General features: G+C 46.1%; 1 protein-coding gene across 9 annotated transcripts in view; it reads left to right on the forward strand.

Moving 5' to 3' along the window:
* The first annotated feature begins 9,033 nt into the window (after positions 1-9,033).
* Positions 9,034-23,800, forward strand: part of RALY (RALY heterogeneous nuclear ribonucleoprotein) — a 97,829-nt gene continuing 83,062 nt past the window's right edge. For 6 of the 9 annotated variants that reach the window (XR_010132208.1, XM_063702062.1, XM_063702065.1 and 3 more), the window contains exon 1: positions 9,192-9,318. The gene's annotated coding sequence lies outside the window, so the exon portion shown is untranslated. Of the gene's footprint in view, positions 9,319-23,800 lie in introns of all 9 variants that reach the window. The other 3 variants (XM_055373341.2, XM_063702063.1, XM_019017026.4) reach the window with 2 other exon arrangements.

Genomic DNA, 23,800 nt, shown 5'->3' on the forward strand with positions numbered 1-23,800 from the left:
AGGTTTCAAACCAGCAGCCTGTAGGTTTGAATGGCTGTTTATTTTTTAAAAATTCAAATAAATTCATAACATTTCTTTTTCTTTTCCCTGCTTTTCCTGAGCTGTATATAACATTTTAATGTTGAGAAATTTAACATCATAACCTACATTTCCTGTCTCTCCAAGGAAAAGAAACAAATCAGGTGATCTAGCTACAATGGGCCCCGATTCCATATGGTAACAGTTGGTTGAAGCTGGGTAGTGACCGCCCCCGCTTAGAAGGGCATGGGCTCAGCCACTGTAGTCCTCACCTGACCTGCTTCGCTTGTCTGTGTTATCTGCCTGGCCTCTGCGAGCATTTCAGTTTGCTTCCCCGCTCACTGAACAGCTGGAAAGATGGGCTCAGGGAGGGAAGTGGTTTGAGTTGTTTAAGCACATACAGACAAATAATGGCCAACTTCAAGCCAGGCTATTGTCAATCCCAGTCCAGTGCTCCTATACCTCACCACTTTCTGCTGCTCTTTATAAGTTTCTTCAACTAGACAGGAGCTACTGCAGTGGGAGGTGCGGTGAAAGGAGCTCACTCAGAAGTGTATGAATGTGACAGCTCTGTCTCTGCTTGACTGGGCTGTTGCTTCCCATCTTTGGGCCTCAGCTTCCCCATCTGTAAAATGGGGCTAATAACAGTCCTAATCTCTTAGATGTGGGAGAGCTCTCAGAACTCTGTGGAGCTAGGAAATGTTATTGAACATGATTGTTGTTTCGATTGCTATGTAACCCCAAAACTTTGTGATTTAAAACAATAACCATTTTATTTGTTTATGATTGTTCAATCCAGGGTGGGCTCAGTTAGGTGGTTTTTCTAGTGATCTTGCTGGTGATCACTCTTACGGTTGCATTCAGCTGGCAGGTTGGCTGATGGCGGGGCTCAGCAGAGAAGCTGGGATGGCTGGCCTGACTCTCTTCACATAATTTTAGTCTCTTCCCACCATGTGTTCTCTCCAGCAGGGTAGCCAGACTTCTTACATAGTTGTTCAGGGCTCCCACAAATGAGCATTCCAAGAGGACAAACCCCAGTATGCAGGCATTTACCAAGCCTCTGCTTGCATCACAGCTGCAATATACCATTGGCCAACATTTGTCACATTGAGGTAGAAGGCAGGACTCAACTCCAGAGGTGGGGCTCAAACTCTGGACCAGATTGAAGACTAGGTGAACAGGGAAGCAGTGAAAGCACCTCTCCATGAGACATACCCAGCAACACCACATCAGTTTACCACGGTGATGGCAACACGTAAAAGTTACCACCCCTTTCCATGGCAATGGCCTGGAAGTACCATCCTTTGTCCAGAAAATTCTGAATAACCTGCCCCTTAATTTGCATGTAATTAAAAGTGGTATAAATATGACGACAGAATTACTCCTGAGCTGCTACTCTGGGCATGCTGCCTAGGGGGTAGTCCTGTTCCACAAGGAGCAGTACCTCTGCTGCTGTTGGATACTGCTGCTCCAATAAAAGTTGCCATCTAGGCTGGGCACAGTGGCTCACACCTGTAATCCCAGCACTTTGGGAGTCTGAGGTGGGTGAATCATGAAGTCAGGAGATTGAGACCATCCTGACCAACGTGGGGAAACCCCATCTCTACTAAAATTCAAAAATTAGCTGGGCATGGTGGTGCCTGCCTGTAATCCCAGCTACTCGGGAGGCTGAGGCAGAATCATTTGAACCAGGGAGTCGGAGGTTGCAGTGAGCAGAGGTCGTGCCACTGCACTCCAGCCTGATGACAGAGTAAGACTCCATCTCAAAAAAAAAAAAAAAAGTTGGCATCTACCACCACCTGTTTGCCCTTGAATCCTTTCCTGGATGAAGTGAAGAACCTTCTCGGGCTAAGCCCCAATTCTGGGGCTTACCTGCCCTGCATCAATATGGCAAAGTCCAGAGTCAATGTGGGAGGGAACTACATAAGAGTATGAATGCCAGAAGCATGGTTCACTGGAAGCCATCAAATTAACAGTCTACTGCAATTATTTTCATGGGGTCTAACTAATGGCTAGAGTAGGGAGAGTGGGCCTTCACCTGAAAGGTGAAACTGGATAGTCCCCAGGTCTCCCTACTCAGAATGTTCTCTCCTGATGAACCAGCCCAGATTTGATGTTTACCTTTACTTTGCAGCTTTGGCCCAGCATGACCAGGCTTTCAGAGTTCACATTAGATCACAGCCCACAGTGCCAATCCAAATGACTGGTATGACTGACCATGGAGAAGGATTCCATGGTGGACAGGGGGACAGAATGTCCTGATTGGCCAGGCCTGGGTCAGGTGCCATCACCAGGGCCAGGGGGAATGAAGTCAGCCCCTTCTGAACTAATAGTAATAATATTAATACTAGATGACATTTGGGGGGTGTTTACTATATGCCAGTCACTCTTTTAAACATTTTATCTGAATTAACTCATATAATCCAAAAACTCCATGAGGTAGATACTATTCTCCACATTTCTTATATGAGGCACAGAGAGGTTAGGAATTTTTCCAGGTTCACATAGCTGGTCAATGGCAGAGCCAATATTCAAATCTAGGCAGTCAGACTTTAGTTTCCATACTCTTTATGGCCTGGACCAAGAATAGGAGTAGAGGCTCACAGAAAAATCAGATGCTGGCCAGGCACAATGGCTCATGCCTGTAATCCAAGCACTTACAGGGAGTCTGGGACGGGCAGATTGCTCGAGCTTAGGAGTTAGGGACCAGCCTGAGGAACATGGTGAAACCCTGTCTCTACACAAAAATACAAAAATTAGCTGGGCGTGGTGGCACGACTTGTGGTCCCAGCTACTCTGGAGGCTGAGGTGGGAGGATCACCTGAGCCTGGGAAGTTGAGGCTGCAGTGAGCCATAATTGCAGCACTGCACTCCATACTGGGTGACAGAGGAAGACCCTGTCTCAAAAAAAAATTTTTTTTAAGTCAGATGCTGTTAAGAATATTGGGAAATGATACAGCATAGACAAAAATGGTATCTATACCTTGCAACTGCCCACTAATAACCATAAAGACATGATGTGCCATGTAAAGCACATGGCTTTACATGATCTAAGGAAAACCTTCATGTTCTTTACGCAGAAACTTGGGCTAGATGTGGTGGCTCATGCCTGTAATCCCAGCACTTTGGGAGGCTGAGGTGGGAAGACCTCTTGAGCCCAGGAGTTCAAGACCAGCCTTTGCAACATAAGGAGACCCTGTCTTTACAAAAACTTTTTTTAAAAATTAGCTGGGCATGGTGGTACATGCCTATAGTCCCAGCTACTCGGAAGGCTGAGGCAGAAGGACTGCTTAGCTCAGGAGTTCAATGCTGCAGTGAGCTATGACCGCGCCACAGCACTCCAGCTTGGGTGACAGAGAGAGACTCTGTCTCAGAAAACAAACAAAAACAAACAAAAAAATTGGGTAATTGGGTATCTTCCTCTCTACTCCAGATGGGATTCTTTTAGCCTTAGGTTCCCCTTATTGGATCCAGAGTTGAGAAGCTCTTGGGTCACCTAGTCAAGAATTCCTGAGGTATAGCAAATAAGAACATCTGGGACCACATGTTACCAACATCTGGTCACAAACTCTTAAAATAATATGGAGAAGTAGATTTGGAGAAACAGATGAAGAACACGAGGGGGAATGTGCTGGGTGACACCCACAGAAATGCACCTGGGGAATCATGATTGAAGCAAGGATGATTGAAAAGTCTCTGCAAGTATGTGTGACACTTCTGAGTATTGGGGGTGGGGTGGGGGTGGAAGGCCTCATGTATCTGTTGTTTCCTGGGCACTCAATCCTTTTTGAACAAGATGCTCTAGAGATGGTTATTCTCATTAGAACAAATGTTACTGACCCAATGTCTTCCTCGTTTATATTTCTTCTAATGTGCTTCTGCTTGAGCAAGTGAGGCCTTAATGTCCATTTCAATTAACATCACTGCATCTGATCTCAGTGGTGTCACTCATGGATGCAATGAGGGGCGGAGAAAGGTCACTGGGAAGTGGGGAGAGGTGTCCCCTCTTGTTTGAAGGCTTGAAGGCACTGGTGAGGGAGGTATTGGGAGGGAAGGTGTGGAATGATTTGCTCCCTACTTAATAAAGACCATACTTTAAAGATGTCAGCCTGTCTTTTCTTTGATAAAACACTAATGTGAAGACCTAGTCGCAAGGCAGAAAGCAGGGACAAGGGCTCTGAGGGCTGAGCCAGTGAGGAATGGGAGACACACAACCTTGCATTGACTTATGAGAGCTTCCTCCATAACCTTGAGCTCCCTAGCCATCAGTCACAGTGGGTGGGAACTGTATGCTCCAAATTTGCTATCCAGTATCCTGGGGATTCCCAGGGATGGCTCAAAGCTGGTGGTCTGACACCAACACTTCTGTGTGTGGCCTGATCTCAGCATGGAAATGGGAAGGACCAGAGTTTGGGGTGGGTGTAGCAGAGCAAGCCTCAGGGAGAGGTAGACAGTCACAACCTGCCAACCCTTCCTCGCTCTTGTTTTCCATCCTTCCTTCCCTTCCTCTCTTCCTTCCTTCCTAACAAGGGAATTTGTTCCCTTTGTGCCCTTCCAGAGGGAATTTGTTCAGGAAAGAGAAAATATGGATTTATGTTCTCCAAGACACAATCCTCAGGGATGATTCTCTCTCCTTTGAGAAGTCAGAGCATTTGTTTTTTCATCCTCTTTGTCATCAATAACAATCATTAGAAGAGCTTACTATTTCTTGAGCACCTTCTGTGTATCAGGGGACACTACATATATTATGTCTAGCCTTCACAGCAACCCTCAAGGTAAATGTAATTTATGCCCACTTTACAGAGGAGGAAATTGGGGCTTAGAGTGCTTGAGGAGCTTGTCCAGTAAGTGGATTGAACTGGGCCCGGTTCATTCGATTTCTGGCTCCAATGTCATCAATTACTTGCAATATATACTTGCAAGGGCCTGGCTCCTGGCTAAGAACTGCTAATGGATGCATCTGAAATAAGAAATGGAACTGACGTCCATTCAAGTTCCAGACGTCCACATCAACAAGCATCAAACACAGAGTTTAACCTGCATCGTACTGACAGTCAAGATGCAAGGGCTGTAGTCCTGGTTCTGCAACTCTTTTGATGGGCAGCTTTCAGTGTATATGATGTGTGAACTCCCCTCTCCAGTAGAACTCCCCTCTCCAGTTGTCATTTCTCCATCTGTAAAATGGGCAAGTTTGACTAAATATCTCCAAGAGTCAGTTCAGTTCAATCCAATCTGACAGCACCCATGGGGCTTTCCTGTGTGACTGTGCCAGAAGGAAATAAAGATGGACAAGGCAGACCTCCATTCTCTAGGTGAGCTAAATGTGTGCTCTAATAGTTATACATAAAGAGCAACAAAGCTTGGAGAGCACGGCATCTCATTTAGACTTGGCCAGTGGCAATGTGTGTGGCACAGGAGATGAGGCAGGCTTCAGGGTGGAGGCGCCATTGGCAGTTGGGCTTGAAAAGGAAATAGAACATGTGGAGGTGGAGACAGGAGGAAGCTTTTCCCAGCCAACACCACATGGAGCAGAAGAACCACCTGGTCATTCTATAAAATTGTGAGAAGTAACAAATCATTGTTGTTTTAAGTCACTACATTTTCAGGATGATTTCTTACGTAGTAATAGATGACAGACCCCAAAGGTGGGTGTGTGATTATAGGCTTTATCCTATAAAGGTCAGAGATTGCTCATTTTTAGACCACAGCCTACAGTAATTGGCCTGCAGACATAATTCATTTGGCTTGCACAGGGTTTTTAAAAATAGTTGAGCCAACATTTAGAAATTGGGAGATTTTATATGAAAATCCAGGTTTGGGGGCTCTCTTGAAGAATCCTACATCTCAGCACCTGCATTCTAGGAACAGTATGCAACACACATCCTCCAGTTCATGACAGTGCTCTCCACCCCCTATTGTCTCATGCCTAACCTTCTTTCTAGCCCCTGTAGACACCTGAGGGTTTGCTGTTGTTGTTATTTGTTTTGAGAAGCGTCTCACTCTGTTGCTTAGGCTGGATGCAGTGGTGTGAGCACGTCTCACTGTGGCCTTGGCCTCCTGGGCTCAAGTGATCCTCTGGCCTCAGCCTCCCAAGTAGCTGGAAGTACAGGCACATGCTACCATGCCAGCTAATTAAAAATTTTTTTTTGTAGAGACAGGGTCTCACTATGTTGCCCAAGCTGGTCTCAAACTCCTGGGTTCAAGCAATCCTCCTGCCTCAGCCTCCCAGAATTCTGGGATTAAAGGAATGAGCCACTGTGCCCGGCATGACATTTGAGTTTTTGATCCATGCTGATGACATGGCAATGGGAGGCTATTGAAGGTTTTTTTTTGTTTTTCTGTTTTTGAGGCGGAATCTCTCTCTGTGTCTCAGGCTGGAGTGCAGTGGCATGATCTCAGCTCACTGCAACCTCCACCTCCCAGGTTCAAGCGATTACCCCGCCTCAGCCTCCTGAGTAGCTGGGATTACAGGTGCCTGCCACCACGCCCGGTTAATTTTTATATTTTTAGTAGAGATGGGGTTTCACCATGTTGCCCAGGCCGGTCTTGAACTCCTGACCTCAAGTAATCCCCCCCACCTCGGTCTCCCAAAGTACTGGGATTACAGGCGTGAGTCACCGCGCCCAGCCCATTGAAGGGTTTTGAGCAGAGAAGGAATGATGAGAGTTGGGCAGTAAGTAACGTATTGGTTTGGGGTAACTCTGGGGCAGGTGTAGTAAAAATCTATTATTCAATCTGCTCCAGAGCATGAACTCCATCTTTTGGGAAATGCATCTTTCTCTGACCATATGGTTCCGATGGGGCTGCCATCTCCCTGTACGTCCCACTTCCTTATTCACAGTATTGTTTAGAGAATGGCACCTGGCTTAAGTTGGGCCAGTCACAGCACCCGGTTTTCCACCCATAGATGATTGGTCTAGGGACGGGGACTTACCTATGTTGGACCAATCAAAGTTTTTCCCTAAAATTTTGTCCTTCAGACCAGAAGCAGAAATCCTCAGTCTCTCTCCGGTGGAACGGGTGAGAGTCGTGAGTGGTGAGCGCTGCTGCAGCCAGGTGCCTAGCCTTGAGGAGAAAAGCTCGCATACAGAGAGAAGAGATAAAGGACTGGGAGGAGAGTCCTGGCAACATTCAAGCCTCTGCGCTCACCACTTCAGTGCATTTTCTGAGCCTGGTTCTCCAGCCTTCCCATCAGTTCTGGGAGCTCCCCATTCCTTCCTGATAAATTCCTTTGCTGCATCTGTTAGTCTGAGTTTATTTATGTTTCGTAATTTGCAACCGAGAACACTGGTGATAACCGGGGGCTTTGAGGCAATTCCAGGAGGGCTACTTCTCACCCCCGTCAGGGAGGAGCCAAGACAGGGTTTATCCTCAAATGCAGATCCCCTGAGGTCAGGAGTTAGAGCCCAGCTTGGCCAACATGATGAAACCCCGTATCCACTGAAAATACAAAAATTAGCCGGGCATGGTGGTACACGCCTGTAATCCCAGCTACTTGGGAGGCTGAGGTACAAGAATCGCTTTGAACCCAGGAGGCAGAGGTTGCAGAGAGCCGAGATCGCGCCACTGCACTCCAGCCTAGGCGACAGAGCGAGACTCCGCCTCAAAAAACACACAAACAATGAACAGACAAATAAATGACAGAACAAGAAGACAAACTAGAGAACATCTTGAGACAAGGTGTTCAGGGAAGAGTTCTTTTGAGGAGGTGATATTAAAGCAGAGTTTGGGGAAGAACGTCCCAGGCCTTGCGCTCAGGGTCGTCAACTCTTTGATTTCTCTTCCTTTTGAAGCAGGGCAGGGAGGTCATCAAACAACAGAAGGACAATTATAACTGCTGGTATGGCAAAGCCAGGACTCTGAATTCAAACTCTGCTCCATTCTCAGGAATCCCGTCTGTTAAGCAGGTTCTGGGGAAGCGATGTGAGTCATGAAATCACAGGTCGGAGGAGGCATCGAGAATATGGTCAGTTCTCAACTTTCAGGGAGATCCATAGCTGAGGAATGAAGGACAACGGGCTTCTCGTGCTCTCACTAGGAAGACTGGTTCACCGGAGGCTGGAACACTGAAAGTGAGAAATCCCGACAGGAGAAATGTGTAGGAGAGAGGACTAGCACCTGGATCAAGTTATAAAACATCTCCTGCATCTTTTTCGGAGATCACCCTTAGCGCGGCCTCTCCGCCCAGTCCCAGATTAGGCAGGAAGAGCGAGCCTCACCCTGTCTAGGTGCCACGTTCCTTAAAAGCGAAAGGACCAGGAGTTTCTTCCTGCCTCGTCTCTTCCGGATCCCTCCTGCACCGCCCGCAGCCTGCAGGTTTGAGCGCCATCTCCAGGCCCCGCCCACTTCAAGCACCACCCCTCAGTCCTTCCTTGGGGCACGCCTCCTTCCGGCACCCGCCCAATGTAGCCACCCCCGGGGCCCCGCCTCCCCTCCCTGCTTCCGGGCCCGCCTCCTTCAGGCCCGCTTCCATCTTCCTCCCACTCTAAGCTTCTCTTCAGCCCCGCCTCCCTCCACCCGTGGCTCCGCCCTCTGAGCGATTCTCCATTTAGCCCCGCCCACAGCATCTCCTTTCAAGCCCTGTCCTGGTTCCCGGCTCTCCATCTCCTGCACGGCCTTCCCTACTTGTCCGGCGACCCTCTTCCCAGGGCCTCATCACCATCTTAGCTCCGCCCCTACTTCGGCTCCAAACCTGTGCAAGCTGCCCTCTTCCCGCCCCAGCCCCGCCTCCCCAAGCCGCGTCTCAGTCCCTCCTCCCTTTCAGGCCCCACCCCGGCCCCGCCTTCCTCCTGTCCCCGCCGAAGCTCTGGACCTTTCCAAAGCCAGGCTGAGAGGGTGGGGAGAGCCCATGCGCCTGGGAAGCCGGGCTGTTTCTGGGCGGGGCTGCAGACTCCTCGTGCTCGTGTCACCGTGTCCTTTCCAGGAGACAGAGGAGGAGAGCCCGGGACCAGGGCCGGAGAGGTGGGCGGAGCCGAGCTGCGGGGAGCCGCTCCGGGTGCCCCCACCCCCGCGCGCCTCAGTGGTGCCGGCCGAGGGCAGGGCTCGCGGCTGCGGGGCTCGCGCCGCTGTCAGTGCAGCGGGGCGCGCGAGCGGCGCCAGCTCGGGGCAGCGGAACCCAGAGAAGCTGAGGGGGCGGTAGCGGCGGCGGCGGCGACGACGACGACGACGACGACGACTCCCGCGCGTGTGCCCAGCCTCTTCCCGCCGCAGCCGCCCTTTTCCTCCCTCCTTTACGTCCCCGAGTGCGGCAGTACCGCCTCCTTCCCAGCCGCGCGGCTTCCTCCAGACCTCTCGGCGCGGGTGAGTGGGGGCTGCGGGCGTCTCCTTAGGGGTGCGGGGAGGGTGTGTGCTTTGTGCCTTTCCGTTCACCCACTTCTTCAGGCAGGCCGCTGCCTATTTTTAGAAACTTATTTCTGCCCTTCGCGGAGTCCCGGGAGCCCGAGTAACTCTCTAGGCCCCCTCCGCCGCTCCTTTCTCCCACTTGGACCCGCCGCCCCGGGTCCCCGGCCTCAGCCCTCCGCGCCCGGTCCTGCTCCCGGCGTTCCCTGCCTGCTCCCTCCGCGGGCCAAGTCTGGGCCAGTAGTTGGCTGGGTGGGCCCGCGCCCGCTCGGAAGTTGGAGTCTTTTGTGCTCGTGCCCCGCCCCGCCCGGCGAGGGGCGGAGGGAGGGGAACGGAGGCTGCTCCGGGGAGGCCGCAGGCGGGCCCGGCCGCGGCTGCTTCCGGCTCTCCTACCCGGGCTGGGTCTACGGGCTCCCGGAGGCGCGCAGAGCTTGTCCTGCCTCGGCTCCCGCCTCTTCTGGGCTCTTTGCACGCCTTGGGCTCGGAGAGAAACAACAACGGGCCCTCGAACTGGGGCCGTATCCGCGTTTCACTCAGCCTCCTTGGCGGCCGAGTCTTAGTTTGCCTCTCGGTGACATGGGGGGAAAGAAAGAAACTCGCCTTGCGGGGTGTTCGTGGATTCAGGGAGGGAACTAATATGTGAAAGAAGTGTTTAACACCAACAGGGAACATTTAATGAGACTTCACCCAGGAACTTCCCAAGCCTTATTTCATTTAATGTTCACAACGGCCTTCTGGTTTATCCTCATTTACAAAAGCAGAAATTAAGGCGCAGAGGGGTCAAGTAATTTTCTCCAAGTCACAGTAGCCACAGAAGTGCAAAGGAGTGGTGCCAGTACCTATTATTTATTAATATTTCCTGGTGTGAGCATGTATTATCTCTTAGTGCAGAGGGCATTTTTACCTAGCCTTGGGTCACACCATTTAATTAGGGGCATAACTGTGGGTTTTCCCTGACTTCTGGGCCGTTGTCCACTATACTATGGATGAAATCCCATTCTGGGGTTACCGTAGTTCTAAAGGGAAAGGTTTGGATGAATTCCTTGCTAGTGTTGCGGCAGTTAGAAGTTGATGGATGCAGACTCCAGGTCTCAGACACAACTCAAATTCCCTGGGGTTTTGGCTCAAGGAAGCTTTGAGACTGTAAACGGTGGGATCCACCCTTTAGTTTGTGTGTGGTGTGTTCCTCCTCCCAGACCTTGCAGGTTCTCTATGTTTAGATTTATCGATCCTAGTTTGATGGGGGTTAGGGGGAATAGCTCAAGTCATCTGCCTTCAAACAAATATTACTCCTATTTTCAGATAAGGCCCAGAGTGGTTAAAGTGAACTAAAATTAACTTTGGCAAATGTTCCAGTTTTTCAATGTGATCCGGTTTGAGGGAGTGTCTAAAAATCAGGCAAGGGAGTTTCTGGGCCAGGTCTTGAGGAGTCTCTTGATGTTCACATTAGTTCTTTGGAGTCTGGTAGGTCTGTGGTGCCTGGCCAGGATTCTGGATTTACGAGTCCTATGTGGGAGCTGAAAGGGGTCTTACCATCTGGTCCAACTTTTTCATATCTGCCTTTCCCCGCTTCCCTGTTAACTGAACCTTGGAAAGGGGAAGTAAGTTGTCTGAATTCAGACTGCCTTAGTGTCAGAGTGAGAACTAAAATTCCCAGTCTTCTTCCTCCTAATCCAGTAATATTTTTATTTCTCCCATACCTTGCCACTTCTTAAAAGGGCACCACTTATTCAGGTCTTAAGGTCAGGAATCCTGAGTAATTGGAAATCCCAAGGAAGTTTTATAGTCCCCACCACTTTCTGTGCCTTATGGTTAGTATTAAGAGGAGGCCAGGTTTAAGCACAGGTGTACTAGTTCTCGTAAGTCACCACTTCGGTTTTATGTGTTTATGGCTTATATACTCTTCCATAACCATTATCTGATTTAATTTCTAATCCATTTCTGTGAGGTAGTTTGCAGAGCTTGGTTTATGTCTCTCTTTTTATTGTGAGGGAATGGAGACACAGCATAGCGCTTGTCTTAGATGACAGAATGAGTAAGTAGTGAGGACAAGACACCTCTCTGGAGCAGAGGATTTTATTTGGCATCATAAACTGAGCCACTCATTGTGGCTCTCTGAGCCTCAGTTTCCTTATCTGTAAACTCATAGGGTTGTTGTGGGGATTGTTAAGAAAATGGCTATGAAAGTGCTTTATAGTGGTAGTAATAATAGCTAAATTTATTAAGTACTTAACGTGTACCACCAGTCAATGGACTGAGGACTTTATGGACTATATTACTAATTCTTAGAGCAACCTATGAATTAAGTACTATTATTATCCCTGTTTTATAGAAGAAACAGGCTTAGAGAGGTTACATTACCTGCCTCAGGGTCATGTAACTGGTAAGTGGCCATGGCAGTATTCAGACTGCAGACAGTATAACCTTAAAGCTGGCATGCTTTTTTTAAAAAAAAATTTGTGGTAAAATATATATAACATAAAATTTACCATTTAACCATTTCGAAGTGTACATTTATGTGACATTAAGTACATTCGCATGGTTATGCAACCATCATCACTGTCCATTATCTTCCCCAACTGAAATTCTGTACCCATTAAACTAACTCCCCATTCCCTCCTCCCTCCAGCCCCTGAAAACTATAATTCTACTTTCTGTGAATTTGACTACTCTAGGAACCTCATGTAAGTGGAATCATGCAATATTTGTCCTTTTGTGCCTGCAAAGCTGGCACACTTAGTGTCTTCTTTAGTCTCAGAGTGCATTGTAAATGCAAAATTATTAGTCCTCACCTGCAGCAGAGATGTCGCATGCAGCTCCAGAGCAGGAACCCAGGCCTCTCTGAGTAAGACCTACTTTTCTCCCCCTTAGGTTGATGTTCTGTATCACTGAAGCCTGTTTTGAATCTCTGCTGGCCCCCCAGTATCTGCAGAAGAGACCTTATACCCTGTTTTTTTTGGAGACGGAGTCTCACTCTGTCGCCCAGGCTGGATTGCGGTGGCACGATCTTGGCCCCCTGCAACCTCAACCTCCTGGGTTCAAGGGATCTCTTGCCTCAGCCTCCCGAGTAGCTGGGACTACAGGCATGCACCATTACGCCTGGGTAATTTTTGTATTTTTAGTACAGATAGGGTTTCACCACGTTGGCCAGGCTGGCTTCGAACTCCTGAACCTCAGGTGATCCTCCTGTCTTGGCCTTCCAAAGTGCTGGGATTACAGGCATGAGCCACCACGCCAGGCTATTACACCCTTAAAATAGAACCGAGATAACTCCCCACCCTCACCTTGTTTGCACCTGCCCTTCTGACAGTCCAGGGTTTGGGGATATCGGGCTGCAGTTATCAGGAATAACAGTGCAGTGACAGCAGCTTGGATCAAAACTACTCAGAATGATTAAGTAGATCACCTTTATGAAATGTTCCCTCTTTCTTCCCCTTTTTTCCATAGAGGCACACAGGAGGGATTAGCTTTTGGGTTCTTGGAGGATGTTTATGGATCCTCACTGCTTGCAGTTGGTTAAGATGGAGTTAGATGCTGCATATAGCCTTTCAAAATGCCCTTTGACCGTTTTCTGTGTTGGTCCATTTAGGGGAGTGGGCTCTTCATGTTTATGAAGATGGTTGGAATACTGTCCTGATAACAACTGGGGGTTGGGAGAGGCAGTGTCTCAGAGATGGGTAATAGGGTAACAAACACATGATCATGTGTCTGGTCATGTCACACTCTCAAAAATCTGATGGCCCCAACATTGCCTGCATATTAAAGTTCAAACAAATATGACCCATGAGGTCAGTGTGTTGAATTTATTGAATAGAATCTTGTAGTTGAGGGACCTTACAGTCATTTAGACCAGCCACCTGGCTGACATTTGAGTTGGTTACTTGTTGAGATTGTCTTTCTTTGGATACCTCATTTTTGGAAAGTTTTTCATTCACTGAAGAATTAGTGAGCCTCTGTTAGACCTGGTGCTACGCTTAGGGATTTGGGTTTGTATAGCGTAGTGGGAAAGATAGGCAAGGAAACAGGCAGTGTGAGAAGTCTTGTCACAGGGACAGACACCAGGAGAGCACAGAAAAATGATGCTTAACCCAGCATTGGAAGGTCAGGGAAGGCTTTTTAGGAGGAGAAGTTGGTTAAGCCTAGCCCTCAAGAGAACAGACATAAGTCAGGAAAAGAAGAGATCTGGGGAGTTAGGGAGGAGGCAGAGATAAGACTGTTCTAGGTAGAAGGAACAGCAAGTTCAGAAATGGTGATAATAGGTTAAGACCATCCCGAAAGTACGTACTGTTACTATTCCCATTCTGTAGTTGAAGGAAACGGGCCAAGAGGGCTAAACAAATTTCTCAGGATTCTTGGGTGGAGCATAATGCTTGAGGTGGGTGGATATGGCCAGACAGGAGACTTTCAAGGTAGGCAGAGCAGAGGCCAAGTCAGGAAAGGGCCTTCTTGCCTGTGTTGAGGAGTTTGGACTTCATCCGGAGGTGAGGGGGCCATGATTCAATGTGCATTTTGGAAGGATATCTCTGGCTGCCTGTTCAGGAGCGGACTGGAGAGCTAGAACACTGTGGGCAGAGACACCAGTTAGGAGGTTGGCAAGAGGTGATGGTGTTTCAAATGAAGGTTGTGGGAGAGCGTGTGCAAGAGTGTGTGTAGCAAAAAGATGGAATTGCTGGGCGTGGTGGCTCACGTTTGTAGTCCCAGCACTTTGGGAGGCTGAGGTGGGTGGATCACCTGAGGTCAGGAGTTTGAGACTAGCCTGGCCAACGTGGTGAAACCCCGTCTCTACTAAAAATAAAAAAAAAAAATTAGTCGGGTGTGGTGGCAGGCACCTGTAATCCCAGCTATGTGGGAGGCTAAGGCAGGAGAATCACTTGAACCTGGGTGGTGGAGGTTGCAGTGAGCTGAGATCGAACCACTGCACTCCAGCCTGGGTGTGAGACTTCATCTCAAAAAAAAAAAAAAAAAAAAGGAAAGAAAAAAGGTGGAATTGAGTGATGAGACAAAGATTATTGGTGTGGAGGGTAAGGAAGGAATCGGGATGACATCTGGTTTCTACCTGGTGCAGTTTTGTAAATGGGCGCTGTTTATTGAGGTGAGGACACAGGAGAAGAAGGAGCACGTAAGGGAGGGGGTAGGGTTTCTTATGCAGGGTCTCCTTACATATGCTTTCACTTACCTCTGGTTATGGATTCTAGTTCTTTGTGTCAGGTCTGAAAGGGAGAGAGTGAGAGTATGGCACAACTGGTCATGTTCCTGGCTAAACTGGATGATGCAAACATTAGTTTAGGAAGAGAGGAGATATTCAATCCTAGACATCCGGGTGTGGCACAGCCTGGAAACTGCTTACGTTAAGCCAAGAAAAGTTTACATTTTATCCAGGCTACATCCGTTGGCACTGGTCTTTTCGTGTACTAGTGTATTCCTAAGTCCCTCTCTAAGCCGAAGCCACTTCTCTGCTTACTCTCTGCTAGGCACTGGGAAAACAAAGATGAGTAAAACGTGTCCTAAGGAGCTTATGATCCAGAAGGGCAGAAGTCTCAGTAGCTTGGATACAGCGGTGGCCTGGGGGAGAGGGTGGATGGGGCAGGGCAGGGTAGGACAGGATGGAGAGGGACCCGGAAGGGTTTCTATTAGGGATAGGAGTCAGGAGACCCCACTGTGTGCTCCAGTCTTTTTCTCGGGTGCAAGTGTCTAGGTTTATTCATCTGAATAATGACTAGATGACCCATAAGGTCCCTTCTAGCAATTACATTTTATGATTCTAGGTGGTGGTTTAGATTATATATCTCTAGGAGAGGTATTTTCTTTCTTCTTCTCCCCCTTCTTAGTTTGGCATTGGTGAGGGGATAGTAGGGGTGGAGATAGCAAGGTTTTCACTTGAGTGTCTTGGTCTTATTCAATTTTGGCTTCATGTATATATAGCTGGAAGGGAGAAAATGACAGCCGTAATGTTAACCTGCTTGTCCTACAACTTCCCCCTGGGTACTGTAAGGAAATTGTGCTCAGGGTGCAGCTCACAGACCCTTAGGAATAGAGACAGAGTGCTGTGGAATAAATAGGAAGTCTTGTCACTAGCCTGAGCATCGTTTGGTCAGTGTGTGGGCTGGACTAAGGCCCTTTCTTTTTATAGCCTTGTTTCCTCATAAAATCATCTGGGGGGTCCCTGAAATTCTATAAAGGCCCAAAGAGTGGGGGTGGGGAGGTAGGGACAGAAAAAGGGTTGGAGGTCCCTGTCTCTCTCACTTCTCCCCTCTCTTCGAACGAATAAGTAGAAGCAGGTATCTGGCCAAGTATTAATGTTGGTCATCTTTTGTTTCCACAGCCTTGCCTTATTTCCTCAGTGTTAGTGTCTTCTGTCATTTCATAATGGCTTTCATGGTAATCAATGTCCTGTACCTCCTGGGAGGAAGGAAGGAAAGATGGGATATTGTCCCTGGGCTCTAGTCTCCATCTCCAGAAGAGCCATTTAAGACATCCACTGCCCCCTGTTCTCTATTCTGGGGTTGGGGTAGGGGGTTGTGGCTGAATACTTGGATTTCTTAGAGGGTACATACTTGAGTTTCCTAGGGAGTGCTCTACTAACTAAAGTGCAAATCTGGCTATCTTCCCAACACACCAATGAGTTTGACTGGGGAAAATAGCAGTCAGTGGGCTTTTGATGCTTGCCAAACCCATGTTAATTGTAATTATCTCATATTCTGTGGGATCTCTGTCTTCCTGTCTGTAAAACAAGGGAATTGGACTAGATAGTCTTGAGTGATATTTCTACCTGTTTACAGTTTTGTGGAAGTGGCTTGAGAATTTATCTCTGGAAGGAGAAAGGGCTTTGCTAAAGTATTGAGAGTATCTCAGAGGGTTAAATTCTGGGTTCACAAAAGATACCTTTCAGTATATAAACAGATGGATATTGCTTTTTAGAGTGGACAGGTTGCTGAAAAATTGCTTGTGAGATGAATTTATCAAATTGTTTGCTAAGTTCCATTATAAACTTGGAGCTGTAGCCTCATGGGACAAACTTGGAGTCCAAGACTATAAAAAAATTACATTAAAATATGTAGCAAACTGTTTAAAATCACATAATAAAGGAAAAATAAAAAACATTTTAAGATTTTCACACAATGGTAATAATGGAAAAACACTAGACCAGAAACTTGCATTTCCTAAGAGCTTTAGCTTATGGACTAGATGCCTCTACTAAGGTTACCTGGCCCTTGAAGTGCCATCTGTAGAGACTGAATAGCTCTGTTTATTTGTCAAGGTAAGACTCATTGCTTTATTCCAAGTAAATATTCTCTTTTAGAATGCCAGGTTTAGAAGCTTAATGTTATTGGCCAGATTTTCTTCATTCCAGAGGCATTTATCTGGTATTTAGCTGTCTCCTGTTTATTTAATTAAGGATGTTAATAAGCTTAGTTAACGGTACTGTTTACATGGTGTCTCTTGATCTGTTTGTCTAGTTTCCTTTGAAATTCTTTGTGTTAGTGAAAGCAAGCCCAGCAGTAGATTTAAAAGGGTCATTTCCATAACTTCATTTATCTAGATTTGGGGTTTTTTTGTAAGAGATATGACCACACTATACTGAGAAGTCGAATGTTGTTTCCTTTTTTTTTGAGACGGAGTCTCGCTCTGTTGCTCAGGCTGGAGTGCAGTGGCATGATCTCCACTCACTGCAAGCTCTGCCTCCCGGGTTCATGCCATTCTCCTGCCTCAGCCTCCTGAGTAGCTGGGACTGCAGGTGCCCACCACCACGCCTGGCTAATTTTTTTGTATTTTTAGTAGAGACGGGGTTTCACAGTGTTCGCCAGGATGGTCTCGATCTCCTGACCTCGTGATCTGCCCACCTCGGCCTCGCAAAGTGCTGGGATTACAGGCGTGAGCAGCCGCGCCTGGCCACGTCGTTTCCTTTTTACCTGAAGCATTAATTTAAGGCTTTGGAATTTTGTTTTTGCGGATACCTGTAAGGTGGTACTGAGGAATGGTGCTGCTGCCAATGTAATAATGAGGGCTGTGCGTGAATCAGTTGAGCACAAGAATAACTTCTCTTCAGACTTTAAAGATTCACCCTAATTGATTCTTACATCAATTAAAATCAACCCTTACTAAAATTAGGGTTCAGAGGAAGTTACTTAGTTGCCGTGGCATGATTATTTATGCTTGGGAGTCCCAACAGCCTTCCATCCCTAATCTCAACCATTCGTTCCAGGAATTTGGAGTACCTCCTATATGTTCTCCTTATGGAGAACATAAAAACCAACAAGACATAATTCCTGTCCACAAATTACTTTCAGTCTTGAGAGGAAGACAGATAAGTAAAGCAAATCCAGCCTGCCGCCCTGGCTCATATATTTGGATTGAGGGTTCAAATGGAAAATAACATAATTGATGGCTGTATCAGTAGACAAGGAGACCAGTTTGATAATCTGACTTCCAGTGTGTAGACTTTATTTTTTTGGCATTCCCTTTTCTCCCTTCTGTTTTTTACAGATATTTATCCTCTGTTGCTAAGGTGTCCAACACCCAGTGTGTAAAGTCAAGAATATTAGAGTAGGGGACAACATTTCCCTTCAGGTTTAGGTGTCCAGATATCTGCATCTGGACACCCACACAGTTCTCTGGCTGGCTTCAGGAAGATTTGGTATTGTCTCGCTTCTTATGTAGAAATGAAGAAAATTAAGTTTCATATTGAATTATTTTAAGTTTTATTATGCTCTATTTTGAAATAGCTCTGTTTTGTATGCAGGTGGAATTATCTGAGGTGTGGTTTCTGGCATTTGATCAGTCTGTGATTTGATAATTGTGTTTATATTGTAGTTCGTGAAGCCCATTGCCACTGCCAGCCGCTTTTGAACACTTTGCAGCAAGGAGCCCTAGTAAATGGAAATGGTGGGCACATTGAGGCTCTCCTGGTTTTGAAGGGCTCTTCCCTCTTTCCTACCCTTCAGAGAGAAATATTACTTGGGATGCTGTGTTGTGCTCCCGATTTCTTCCAACCATTTAGCATTGCCTGTGGGGTCTGGAATAATAAGGCCATGTAAGCTGGAGATGTCATCTTCTCTCTCTTTGAAGTTCCATTTTCTCATCTGTGAAGTGGGGTTAATACTCCATATCTTGCTTTCCTCACAATGGTATTGTGAGGAGCAAATTAGAACGTTGTAAAATCACATGAGACAATTTATATGTGAAGAATCCATCAGTCATTTGTCAGAGGTAATAGGTAAGTGGCAGAATTTTCCTTAAGAGGGGAGATCGATCTCTTTGTAGGGAGCAGGGAGAGTGATCTCAGCTGGTCTCTGGGATTGGGAAAAAGTGTGATGAAAGCATCTGGACAGGGGCATGATGGAGCAAAAGACTGGAGGTGAACTGTTTAGCGGGAACAGTGAGTAAGTGTTCTCTAACCTCATACTGTAAGTCCTAGGTTAGGCATATGTTTACCTTTGGTAAATATGCCATACAGTTTTAAAAGGTCTACCAGGTTACATGGTTAGTGATGAGAAAATTGCTGTTGTTCTGTGTCGTTGTAAATACTTGGCATTGTCTATCTTTTTCATTTGAAGCCATTCTGGTTAGTAGTTATAGATATGAATTTTAAGAACCATACTATGAATTCTCACATAGCAAGTACCATAAAGGGGTACAATGATTGGTAAGTTCAGAAGGGGAAGAGATTGCTTCCTTTGTACATGGAGGAGGGGCACAGGGGGAGTTCCCAAGGAACATTTGTGGACCAGTGAGTATTTGTGCTGGACTTTGTAGGATAAGGATAATGACCGTCTGTTGTCCAGGACCATTTTAATTTCTAATATTCTGTCTGGTTGTACTTATAGATTATGAAATACCAATATTGCCATGTCTGTACCTTATCTCCCATACTATGCAGAAACAACACCCAGGTATCTTTTCTCAACCGATGTGCTTCCCTTCCCCCCTTTTCCAGAAAGAATGGTCACAGGTGATTAGGCTGCAGAGATGGAGAACATTCTGTGCAATGGGAACAACTTGAGTAGAGGCACAGATGAATGACTAGACCGAGTAGTATCCATATTCCTGCTAATGAGCAGGTGGTGGAAGTGTCCCACACTTTGGAGATGGGTGATACCTTCTCATAGCCTCTCAGAGCAGAGCAAGGTCATGTCGTTGTGAAGCCAATTTGTATTTAAACTGGATAAAAGGATGAGAATGAGCTCTTTGCTTATACTTACATCATTTCAAGAAAGAAATTAATCCAGTAAACAGTCATACCTGAAGTATATCAAAAGAGAGTTTTTCTTCTTAAAATGGTTGGGGAGGGAATACTAAAACCTAAAGAACTTAGTCTCTCAGAGCTCATCTATTAGTTGTATATTTGCTCAGGGAAAAATTGCCATTTCTTTGTCAGCTTTTATCCTGCCAGTGGACCCTAGCTGGGTGTTTATTTTGTGTAGTTTTACCAAATCACTTTGAAGGTTGGCATGAACATTGATCATGTCTTAGAGCCTTTTCTCTTTGTTCTGTCAGCAAATATTAGAAAATGTACCTTAAATTACCTGGTTGGGGAAAATAGGGTGGCCCTGCCTGCTTCCAGAGAGCAGCACTTTCATGTTAAACATTAGTCAGCTTCTGATCCTGTGTCAGGTCGTGGGGTGTTTGTCAAGATAGACAGGGTGCTAGAGATGCCACTAGGGACATTCACTAGAGAATTTCTAGGCCCCCTCTCGAGGAGACTAGTCGAGTAGTTGATTTAAAAATCTGATGGGCTGGGTGCAGTGATGGGCTGGGTGCAGTGGCTCACGGCCTGTAATCCTAACACTTTGGGAGGCTGAGGCAGGCAGATCATGAGGTCAGGAGATCGAGACCATCCTGACGGAGTAGTGAAACCCCGTCTCTACTAAAAATAGCAAAATTAGCTGGGCGTGGTGGCGCGTGCCTGTAATCCCAGCTACTGGGGAGGCTGAAGCAGGAGAATCACTTGAACCAGGGAGTTGGAGGTTGTAGTGAGCCAAGATCGTGCCACTGCACTCCAGCCTGGTGACAGAGTAAGACTCTTTCTCAAAAAAAAAAAAATCTGACCTGGGTTTTAAATGTTAACACAGCCTTGCATATTAGTGATATTGCGTGTCCACTGTGTTGAGATATCATACTTAGTACCTTGTGTTTATACTAATAGAGCTAATATTTACTGAAGGTTACTATGTGCGAAGCCTTTTATACATATAAAATATTATTTCATTCTCACCTCAACCCTAAGAAGTAGGTTGTGTTGATCATGATCATACAGATTGGAAACTGAGACAAAGGGAGGTTAAGAGATATGCCGTGGGCAACCACTGGTCTTTTTATAGTCTTCACAGATACGTCTTTCCAGAACGTCATATAGTTGGAATCATACAGTATGTAGCCTTTTCAGATTTGCCTCTTTCACTTAGTAATATCCATTTAAGTTTCTTCCATGTCTTTTTATGTTTTGATAGCTCATTTCTGTTTAATGCTGAATAATATTTCATTGTCTGGTTGTGCCACAGTTTATCTATCCACCTATTGAAGGAGTCATTGGTTGCTTCCAAATTTTGTCAATTATGAATAAAGATGCTATAAACAAACAAAAGAAAGATATGCCGTGGTCACGCTGCTGATGTGATAGATGGAGTTGGCTAGGATCGAAACCTAACCAATTCCTCTTTATTTTTAATATGGAAAATTTCAAACATACGCAAAGTCGAATAGGTTAATGAAATATGATTTACCCATCACTTGGCTTCAACAGTTAGCAATTCATTGTCAGTCTTGTTTCATTTATACCCCTACCTACTTTTCTTCATTTTGTGCTTTGAAGAAAATCTCAGCTATCATATTTTGTCCTTAAATATTTCACAGTGTGTCTCTAAAAGATGACTTCTAAAAACAATTATAATGCCATTACCATCTTTATAAAGTGTAACAGTTCCTCAATAAAATCAAAATCCAGATGATCGTGTTCAAATGTTCGATTGTTTTGTAAATGTCACAACCTTATTTTGATAGTTTGATTCAGGATTCATATAAAGTCCACACATGGTTCTTAAGTCTTTTAAGTCTCATTTAATTTGTATGGTCCCTCCTACAGTCACATGCTGCATAGAGATGTTTCAGCCAGTGATGGGCCACAGATGTGACAGTGGTCTAATATTGTAATACCATTTTTTTTTTACTGTACCCATTGTATGTTTAGGTGCACAAATCCTTACCCTTATGTTACAGTTGCCTACAGTATTCAACACAGTAACATGCTGTATAGGTTTGTAGCCTAGGAGCAACTATACAGCTTATGCTATATAGTCTAGGTGTGTAGTAGGCTATACCACCCAGGACTGTGTAAGTGCACACTGGTGTTTGCACAGGGACGAAATCGCCTAATGATGCATTTCTCAGAATGTATCCCCGTTGCTAAGTGATGCATGAGTGTAGTTATCCCCCCATTATTTGTTGAAGAAGCTGGATGTTTTTTTCTATAGATTTTTCCATGTTCTGGATTTTGCTCATTGCATTCCTATGGTGTGTTTTCTGTGTCTCTTTGTCCTCTGTATTTTCTGTAAATTGTTGGTTAAGGACAATATCTCTTAATCCTCATGACAACCCTGCAAAAATAGGTATTGTTCTTATTTTGTAGGTAAGAAAACAGACTGAGAGAGGTTGGGTGGCTTGTCCAAGGCCACGCCTGGATTTGAACACAGGCCTACTTGTCTGCAGAGCTTTTGTTCCTTCATCACTAAACCACTCTGTGAGCTTAGGCAAATCATTTTAAGTTCTCTGGGTCAGCCGGGCACACCTGTAATCCCAGCACTTTGGGAGGCCAAGGCAGGCGGATCACGAGTCAAGAGATCAAGACCATCCTGGCCAACATGGTGAAAGTCCGTCTCTACTAAAAATACAAAAAATTAGCTGGCCATGGTGGCGGGCGCCTGTAGTCCCAGCTACTCAGGAGGCTGAGGCAGGAGAATCGCTTGAACCTGGGAGGCAGAGATTGCAGTGAGCCGAGATCATGCCACTGCACTCCAGCCTTGGTGACAGAGCAAGACTCCATCTCAAAAAAAACAAAACAAAAGACAGGTGCAGTGGCTCACGCCTGTAATCCCAGCACTTCGGGAGGCCAAGGAGGGTGGATCACCTGAGGTCAGGAGTTCGAGACCAGCCTGACCAATATGGTGAAACCCCCATCTCTACTAAAATACAAAGAATTAGCTGGGCGTGGTGGTGGGCGCCTATAATCTCAGCTACTTGGGAAGCTGAGGCAGGAGAATCGCTTGAACCCAGGAGGCAGAGGTTGCAGTGAGCCAAGATCGCACCATTGCACTCCAGCCTGGGCAATAAGAGCGAAACTCCGTCTCAAAAAAAAAAAAAAAAAAGTTCCCTGGGCCTTAGCTTCTTTGTGACCATTTGAGTGCCTACCATGTTACGGTGTGGTACTAGATGGTGTGGATAATACCCATATGAGTAAGACTGTCTTCAAGGAGCATATAGTCAATCAGGGACTGCAAGACCATACGCTATTTCAGACAAGGTCATTGTGGGACTATGGGATCCTTAATCTCCCTTAAGAGTTTCCTGCCTCCCTGTCATCCTGTCTTGCTGTTTTCTGTGCCATGCTATTCACTGTTGCCTGGTACCTTTTCCTACAAACCATTTTTGTTGTATTCTCCCTGCTGTAAGTCTAGTATGGAAGTTTTGGTAAATAAACAAAAGTTTTTCCAGCAATAAACTTTTCTTTGGATTGAGTTACTATTTCAAGGGCAGCTACTCTTTTTTTTCTCTTGTGTTTGGCAAAGGTGTTATTGCTTTTATGGAGATGCTGAAGGAATCTGGGGAAGATAGAATAATGATGGAATGAAGCATGGGGAATGCCGTCCTGCATCAGGGGAGAACATATATTTAGCGTTGTACTGTTCACTCCCAACGGCATCTGACTGTAATGGGGGTAATTTTGCTCTTTTGCAAAGACAAGGAACTTTTAGTTGTGATGTTCAGGGAGCAGAATTTTAAAGGTATTCCATTTAGAGGAACCAAGCTGCTGAACTTTCATCCTCATTGGGGAGTCCTTGGGGCACTCTTAAATCCTTTCTGTTCCAGATCTGTTCAGTCTTATCCTCTAGATCAGAGGTCACATACTGGTAGCCCCTTGGGCTGTATCTGGCCTGTGTACATATTTTGTTTGGCCTGCAGTAGTGGTGTCATTGTTTTTTAGATTGAGACAGGGTCTTGCTCTGTTACCCAGGCTGGAATGCAGTGGCACAATCATAGCTCACTGCAGCCTCGAACTCTTAGGCTTAAGCTATCCTCACGCCTCAGTCTCCTGAGTAGCTGGAATGACAGAGACATGCCACTACACCCAAGTGTTTTTTAAATTTTTTTGTAGAGATGAGGTATTACTTTGTTACCCAGGCTGGTCTCACACTCCTGGCTCAAGCAATTCTGCTACCTTGGCTTCCCAAAG

Source organism: Gorilla gorilla, chromosome 21 (assembly GCF_029281585.2).
Source record: "Gorilla gorilla gorilla isolate KB3781 chromosome 21, NHGRI_mGorGor1-v2.1_pri, whole genome shotgun sequence".
In the NCBI taxonomy this organism is placed as follows: Eukaryota; Metazoa; Chordata; class Mammalia; order Primates; family Hominidae; genus Gorilla; species Gorilla gorilla.